The following is a 9,290-nucleotide window of genomic DNA, read 5'->3' as shown; positions in this document are numbered from 1 at the left end:
TCCAGCGTTTTTATGCAGTGTCTCAAAATTCACATTAAAATAGGTGGATCATGGAAACATAGCCAGCGACTGAACTCTTATGTGACAAGAATACAGTACACATTTACATGCACACAAGCACGTGCAGCAATTGTTTTAAGTTCTGAAAAATACAACAGACTTTTCTGAAAATTATCTCTTGCAAAATAGCATCCTCATCTGAGACGCAATCGCTCATTTCATTACCTTCACTCTCTTCCCCCATATCTTCTCTCCACAAAAATCTATGCTTTATTGTGAACAATTACCATACAACACTATACATGTTTGGTATCATTTGAAATGTCTCAGTGTGACTGGTACATTAGTCTCATTCCCACAGAAGTAAACCTAAAGGTATTAAAAAGTTTAGAGATATTTCGCTTACTGTGGAGAGTGTGCCCTCTCCCAGGGTCTTTCATGCAAGTTCTGTCCTCAATAAGGTAAACTACCCAGGTCTGGGACCTTGATTAAAACAATTCATTCCTATTGTAAGTTCATGCCTCCATTTGGAGGATGTTTTGTCTTGGTCTGGGCATTTAAAGAAATGTTGCGAAAGGCTCAGGGCAATTCTGTAGCCAGATCAGTTCATAATGCTGCGTGCCTTTCAGTGGTTCGGACCGCCAAAGTCACATGATTTCAGTAAACGAGGCTTCGCTACGTCATAAGTGTTTCAAAATTTCAATAGTTCACGTTGACTTTGGGAGTTTGATACACAAGCCAAACCACTGATTCGAAACAAAAGATTCATAAAATCTTCGAAGCAGTCTTTTGAAATCAGGCATCACTAGATATTGTTGAATAAAGTCGTTATTTTGTTTTTTTGGCACACAAAAAGTTTTCTCGTCGCTTTATAACATTAAGGTTGAACCACTGTACTCACATTAACTGTTTTAAATATATTTTTAGTACCTTTCTGGCTATCTGAAAGTTTTTATTATCTTGCTGTCAATGGAGGCCTCACTGAGCCATCGGATTTTATCAAAAATATCTTCTTTTTTTTTTTCAGAACACAAATATTTGTGTTCTGAAGATGAATGAAGGTCTTACGAGTGTAGAATGACATGAGGGTCAGTAATTAATGATAGAATTTTTCCTTTAAGTATTTTTCTAAGGTCAGGTGTGCATCTTTTACTCTTTATTTCTGAGCATTTGATGTTTTGTATTGATCATTTTGAACTGATTATATAACTGGCATGATACATTTGCCTGACAATAATAAATTGTTACAATTGAGTTTATTCTGATTGACTCCACACCACAAATCTACACTCAAGTTAGTATCGGACTAAAATTCAGTTTAGGTGGAGCATTGTGTCATGCTGACTGAAGCTTTAGAGCTCTCCTTAACAAATTGGCATTACTCATGTATACTTGTAGAGGCTAATAATGAAACTTCCGTTTAGAACAACAGAGTGTTGTTAGACCAGTCTAAATAGGGTTAGCATCAACCTCTGATTATTGGAAAATTATTCTTGTTATGGAAACCATGGCATGATTATACCATTAGAGGAAGTTAAGTTGGTCAGCTTATTTCTATGATAATGGTGATGACCTCTGGTTAGATATAATCTTACCTTAATTAACTGTGTCCAGATCTATGGGAACTAAATAGCATATTTTTAGAAATAAGGAAGCATGGTGAGGCATTTAAGGAATAAGTCAATTGTCTAATAACCAAGACCGACTGATTATGAGATTAGTATATCCGGCCGGTGTGAGGCTCGAAGTGTTATAGAAATCCAAATGAACGAGTCTAAATTTATCGGCCACCGTGCTCACTAAGATATCGGCATCGGTCATTAAAAAAAAAAAAAAAAAATCAATATCGGTCGACTACTAATTTTGGACACTAATCTTTGTGCGTCTACACATGTCAATTCTTCCACTGTAATAAACAAATGCTCCCATAAGCCAATTAAAGAAGCACACATCTCAAACTGTAAACTCTCTTTCTACAATTAATTAGATCGTATAATGATCAGTGAAATAAAACAAAACAAGTGCATATTTATTTTGGAAACCGAACTAAATGAGTAAACCTTAAATTAATAACCCTAAATGAATAAAAGTTATTTATTCTAGACATGGATCAGACAACAGTTTAATCTCAGAGACCAAATACACAAACATAACATTAGTAAGTCAGAATAGATGCACAGGATTTAAGAAGACATGATCGCTTATTGATTATATAAAATAAGAGGAAAGGATCCACCTGATCAGTTTCCACTGACATTTTAATAATGTTTAATATAATGTAAGAATATTACATCATATGATGTGAGTAAACATCTGTTTTGTGTGTGTGTGTGTGTGTGTGTGTGTGTGTGTGTGTGTGTGTGTGTGTGTGTGTGTGTGTGTGTGTGTGTGTGCGCGCGCGTGCGTGTGTGTTTGTTTACTGATCATTTCGGTGCTGAGAAAACAAATCTTTATGTTTCCTCCTAAACACTATTTAAGCAACATATTGTATTTTCCCCATACCACCCTCGTTTCCATAATTAGTCTGAATATTGTACTCATACTCTTTGCGTAATCTTTGGGTTTTAATTGAGCAATGTGTCTAAACCCAGTTTAGACTTATGGGTGTGAATTCTGTTGGTAGTTCCTCTTTTTTTTTTTTTTTTTAGCAAGTTGCTTCATACCAATGATTTTGTGTTTTTTGTGATTTTGTGAAATCTCAACATCTCATCTGTAGAAGCTGGTGAGGATCTGGACACTCAGAGTCTTTATGAGTCTACACATGAAGTGAAGGTATATCGCTGAAGCCAAGTCCCATAATCTAGTCTATAGTGTGACACTGTTCATTCTCTCAATTTACCCAGTTTGCTCATAAGCCTGTGGGAGAAGCACACATCTTTGTCACAAATCTTTGTAAAAAAATATTCCAAAAACAGTCCAGCAGAGGAACTGATGATTTTAAACAGAAGGGACAGATTGACAGAAACAGAAAATGGCTGAAAAGTGTCATTTGTTTCTTCTGGGACTGATAATCATCTGCTCATTTCTACACACACTGTAAGACATCTGTGAAAGAATTATATTTAAAAATACATTTACATACATATCAATGGAGTGGATGAGACTCATGTGTCGTGCAGTTCTGGTGAAAATGTCTGTCTTCCCTATAATAATGCTCGCTCTGGCTGCACATCAACTACATGGATCTATAACAGAGATCAAAATTCAACTACAGTTGAACTGATTACTTTAGGGATAAAGAGGAATGACAGAGAGAGACCCCAGCAAACACTGGTCCGACGGCAATGTTGTGTCCCTGGCCAAAAATAGTCACTGTAGGACAGCATAAATCGGTAAAAATATGTAACACAGAACTTTTCCTAAAAATGCAATCAGATACGTTTGTAGCCTACATGTCTACAATTCTCTGGGGTTGCATGTATTAATTGTTACTTTGACTTTTAGCTACGTGTAGTTCAATATATAATAATTAATTGATTAATAAGATAATGTCAAAGACTTCCGTTCAAATTTAATTGTGGAACTATTTTTCAACCATGACGGGACGTGTCAGAGGGACGTCTTTTCAACAGTCATTAAATGTCCAAATGTTTGCTGGGATGTGAGAGACTGAGTCTGAGGTCTGACTGCTCTCTGAACATCAAGAAAGTCAAGATTATGGGCTTTACACCTGCCGACAATATGTGAATGGACAACAGCAATGGTGCACTTGTTTATCTGCATGATTTTTATGGTAATTTTGCAATTTTTTGACATACTCAGTTCTTAAAATTCTTCCTTTAAATTATGTAATGAAAAGAGTGAAAACTGTTGTATGATTTCTGTTTATTTTCTGCTTCAGTCTCTTCATCATCCTCAAAGACTGAGATCAAACCAGGCAGCTCTGTGACTCTCTTCTGCCAGTTAAATTCATATAATGATTTTCCTTGTGAAACTTTGATCCATATTGAGGGAATTCAGCTGATCTGGGTGAATCATGCTGGTGTTAGTGTGATGACAGACTCCAGATATCAGATATCATTCTCCTCAACACACTGTAACAGCACTCTGACTACAAAACTCCTGAATGAAGATCACAACAGAGAGTGGAGATGTCAGGTTAGGAAAATGAGCTGAAGACCTCAGTCACAACAAGTAACAAATATTCAGGAGAGAAATCATATTAATCAATTTTATAAGAGTCTCTGTTAGACAAGTATAATGCTAATGTTATCTTGTGTGTTAGCTAATTATTAAAATATGATTGTCATATTTTCTAGTATGATGCATCTGAACTAACACTCATCCTGTACAGCTCAAGATGATCCGATGACACCAGTGATTCCAGTCCACACCACAAACTCTGAGGATCCCTTGACTAGAATCACATCAAAAAGGCCAATACAAGGTAATCACTGTCTTTCTCACATCAGTGGTTTGCAGTTGCTCTCACAATCACATACAGTTTTCTTGTAAAAGCGGTCTCAAAATAGAACTGATTTCTCTCTGTTTCTCTCCAAACTTCAAATGGAGACACATCAGAGAGTCCAGCAGATCACAATCTTTCTGTAAGTTAACTCTAATAACGGTTGTCAATGTACTTGAGCAACTTTTTCTCATTTGCTCAAGGAACATATTGTGGTCATGATATATCATTTTAGATGCATCATGACCTCAATATGTCCAATACAGTCTAATGAAACTTTTAAAATAATCATGTCTGTTTGTCGTGGCACTTAGTAAACATGATTGTGTGCAGAGCTGCTCCTTCCCAACTACTATAACTGTTGAAAAAGACTATGAAATGAAACAGTATTTGTTACAAGAATGTTTTTAACTTGTCGAGTCTGAATGTACTGTTTTCTGCTCTCTCTTTCAGTGACTGTGATTGTTGTTGTAGTTACTGCATCAGCTGTTTTCCTTGCTGTTATTCTTTGAGTGATTTGTAAAAAAGGAGCTGGTGAGTTTTCATAAGTCTTAATATTTTATAACAAAGACTGGTCCCACTTTATATTAGGTGGCCTTATGTTCTTACATTTAAACTAATCATTTGATACAATGCACTTATTTTATACATGTTTTCACATTGTACTTATATTTTAAAAAAATACCTGCATGTAATTACATCTGTAATTAATTTCTGTAATTACATTTATAATTACACTGTTGACCCTTCCCTTACACCTTAACCCACCCTTAAACCTACCTACCAATATGAACACAATTACATTGTACAAGTACATCGTACTTATTTTTTTTTTTAATGTAAGTACTGTACATAGTAGTTAAGGCCACCTAATATAAAGTGGGACCCAAATACTTAAATTCCCTTTCAGGTTGTATCATAGAAATGTAATATAAATGCATTTTGTAGCTGCATTAAAATACAGACTCTGTCAACAGGAACAAAATGAACTCAACTGAGCAGTTTAAGATATTTCAGTGTAATATTGTAAGATGCTCTTTTTGAAAAGGACCACTAGAGGTCGCTATGTGTGCAAACTGTTTAGTGTTTTTGCACTGATGTTTGTTCAGTTTTTGGCCATGTATTGTTTGCATAATCTTGCTATATTGTGGTGAGTTCTGAGTTTTCTTGTTTGTAGCCTATGTACTGTAAGACTAGGAAAGTGCAAAGTATTATTATTATCATTTTTATAGCTAAAATGTTTGTCATTGAAGACCTGGAGGCTGTAGTGCATGCTTTTATTTAATCTTTTTTGGTCCTGGAACAACATTCCATTCAACCAATCAGATTTGAGGGACAAGTTTACAGTTTATGTCAAGTTTAGGCTTACAACCAGTGTTAGAGGCTTTCACATCTGTGTACCTCTCATTTCCCTCTGATTTTAGGGATAGCTTATGGGTAGTGTTAGGTTTAGGGGTAGGGATAGAGTTAGGACTAAATTTTTGGACAGAAATGTTGTTCCAGAATCAACAAAATTTGTTGACCCAGGAACACGTCTAACTCAGCAAAATCAGGATGTGCCTCACTCATCCAGCTTACCAGAATGCTGCTTCTAGACTTCTGACTGGTACTAAGAAAAGGGAAAGTATTTCGTCAGTGGCCTCTCTGTTCTCTGTTCCAGTCTGAAGGGGTGGATTGAACCTCCTATCCCCTAAAATAGGGAATCATAGTCTTCTTAAATCTATTGCAATTAAATCTTAAATTCTGGTATTAATGTTACAAGCAATGTCTGTATTCGGTATCTGAGAAGTGACTGAGGGTCTGACCCATGTCAGGAATGCAGTAACAGTGTTTGTGATTCATTTAGCCTGCCATCCAGAGAATAAATATGTACTTGCTTTTAATGAGTTAATTCGATCATGCAAACAAATTAATCAAGAGATCTAGAGTTTCATGTTTTGTTTTTATTCATTTTTATTTTGATGTTCTCATGAAACATGTAAAGAAACCTGTGCATTAAATTCAATAACGCACCACATGTCCACTAACAGATATGCATATTTGCCATTTGCAACACTTTAGGTTTTACAGCACCATTGGTCACTTTATTATAAAATGTGACAATGAATCAATATACGCTTATATCAGCTCAAGTTTGCTCTGTGTTGTTCTGTTCCAGTGATGTGCTGTCATACAGCGTTGAAGGGAAAGGATATCTCCCTTGTTTGATCTATGGTGTGTTTGCAAGGGTTCTTTAGGAATATGAGAGGCATTTGGCCATGTCAAAGGAACAGGCACCAGGAAGAATCAACAGCCACCTGGATGAGTATTGGCCTTGTGGGATTTCTAACTCAGCTTTGACCCTTGAGATAGCTGCTTACGAATGAGAACTGAACTTCACAGATATTGTCTTTAAATAACTACATTTGTGTAAAGAACCGAACACCATGTTCAAATGTTAACAAGATAATCGGAACCTGTTTTTGTTGTTGTTTTAAGAGTATGTTAACACACTACACGCCTATAGACTGAACACGAAATACGCATGCACATGACATTACAGGTTTCACAAATTCACATTTTTGTAGTTTACACAGAGACGATTATGGTATAGTTTTCAAAAACGTGCACTTTCAGGCCCCCAAAACACCATTGTTGTGTAAATGAACGGCCAAAACGCATAAATAGTTTTCATTTTTTTTAGCTGAAAAATGTAAATTGTTATGTAAACAGCCCCTTAGTTCAAGGCTGAATCTACTTACTCATTTTTTATAGCCTTTGGAAGTGTGGAGAACTCTGTCTTCAGTAAACTTTGTCAACTAATGGAACTTCAAATTTGACTCCTGGTCTTCACTGAACATATTAGTCTCACTTTGTGCCCCAAAATGTTTTGTTTGTTTACAAGGGCCTACATGGATTGACTCCTCAATAAATCTCTGATCTTCTCTTCTAGCATCATATACACTCTTCTGATCATCTAAAATGTTACAGTTACACTTGACTGTTTCCAGGTCACTTGACAGGTAGCCAAGCTTTTTCAGTAACTGCTCCACAGCTGAGCTCTGGAATAATTTGCCATTGTATATTAAGTCTGTCCCCACGTATGATGGTTTAAAATCACTTCTTAAAACTAAGCAGGTTTAGTTATATTACTTTTATTGTACATTGTGATTGTGATTGTGATTGTGTTTTGTTTTTGTTTTTTTTGCCCTCAGTGTTGTCTGTTTTAACTTTGATGTTATAGAGCACTTTGGCCCACAGCTGTTGTTTTTAAATGTGCTTCATAAATAAATGTGACTGACTGACTGATTGACTGATTATTTATATTATTATTTATCTACTTAGACAGTTCATTTTGTACTGATTCTGCTGTTCTGACCTTTAGTCATTCATTAGAGGGCAGTCGAGTGTGAGATGCAGTAATAACAATGAGAGCGGATTAGGGCCTGAACCAGAATGTGTTCAGCTCCATCACCCAAGGCCACAGTATTTGTGATTTTGGATGATACTTTTTTTTTCTAACCTCTTCACTATGACACTAAAAAGCATGATGAACATGTGATTCTGGCAGAGAACCAGCAACACCCACTTAGACACTTTTAACATGATGCTAGGTTTAGATAAATTTGACCTCTGTACTACCACAATAATCACCTGCTGTGGAACAGAATGGTTCCAATTCATTTTAGTATTTGCAAATTGTTTGTTTAATACATTAAAATAGCGTTTAACTTCTGTTTATTAAACCTGTTGAAAGTATGCTATCACAAACTGAAAAGATACAGAGTTTAAAGCATGCAGCAGCTTAAAGAAAGAAGAGGAACTGCGATCAGAATGTGTGAGAGTTCACAGCCATCAGTCTAAAATGGGTTCACAGATGAGCTCACAGCCATCAGTCTAAAGTGGGTTCAGAGATGGCAAGTCAACCCACACACTGTAGGTTGAAACAGTGTTGTCAAACAGTTCTCACACTCCAAACTAACATGTTCCACACCTCAACATTGCGCGCACAGCTCTGAAAATACTACAACTAGCACACCATAATATTTGTCCATCCTCATTTCCTTTCCTCATGTCTCAGCTCAGACTTCCGCACAGGATACACCTGTGCATCCTCGCTCATAGCTCTTTTGGAAGCCTCCTCACTCCTCGTTCCTCGCCTCCTCGCAGTGCAATTAGAGAACTGAGATGTCCTTCAAAATGGCTTTCTTTGATATTTTTCCAGGTCACAGGCTGGAGAACAGAGGAGCAAGGAAACAAGAAAGCATCAATTTGAGTAGGCTATTGGGTAACACTTTAGAATACTGATCCTTCATTAATCAGGAATAAATGAGTAATACATTATTAACACTCTAGTAACTAACAAGAAACTCTGATTAATGAATTAGTAAGTAATAGTGTTCAGTTGAAGGTGGTAGTTCACTATTAGCTAATCAATAACTACTGTTTTTTCATACCTCCCAGAGAACTACTAAGAACTACTATATATAGGTTCATAATTCATTCTAAAGTGAAGATCATGATAACTCTCTAGTAACTACTGAATTCATTGTAAACTTTTGAGGTTTTTGTACAATTTTGTACAGTAATTCCTTCTGATGTATTTGGTAACACTTAAGTAATTACTAGTGGGTTTTATGATCTTCACTTTAGAATACTGATCCAAATATGTAGTAGTTCTTTTAGAGTTATATAGTAACTCTTGAGTTATTACTATCCAGTACTTTACAAAAACCTCAAAAGTTTACAATGACTTCAGTAGTTACTAGAGAGTTATCATGTTTCTCATTTTAGAATACTGATCCAAATAATTAGTAATTCCTTCTGAAGGATTTGGTAATACTTCAGTCATTACTAGTGAGTTACCATGATCTATACTTTAGAATTAATTATGAACCTGTATATA

General features: G+C 35.9%; 1 long non-coding RNA gene across 1 annotated transcript; it reads left to right on the top strand.

The window, feature by feature from the left end:
• Positions 1-3,603: 3,603 nt before the first annotated feature.
• On the top strand, positions 3,604-7,684 carry LOC127497992 (uncharacterized). The gene is made up of 5 exons (XR_007925740.1): positions 3,604-3,733; positions 3,842-4,098; positions 4,295-4,547; positions 4,859-4,939; positions 6,564-7,684. It is a non-coding gene; the product is annotated as an uncharacterized LOC127497992 (long non-coding RNA).
• Positions 7,685-9,290: the final 1,606 nt, after the last annotated feature.

The sequence above is a fragment of the Ctenopharyngodon idella genome, chromosome 16 (genome assembly GCF_019924925.1).
Source record: "Ctenopharyngodon idella isolate HZGC_01 chromosome 16, HZGC01, whole genome shotgun sequence".
Lineage (NCBI taxonomy): Eukaryota > Metazoa > Chordata > Actinopteri > Cypriniformes > Xenocyprididae > Ctenopharyngodon > Ctenopharyngodon idella.
This window is presented reverse-complemented; position numbering and strand designations above follow the sequence as displayed.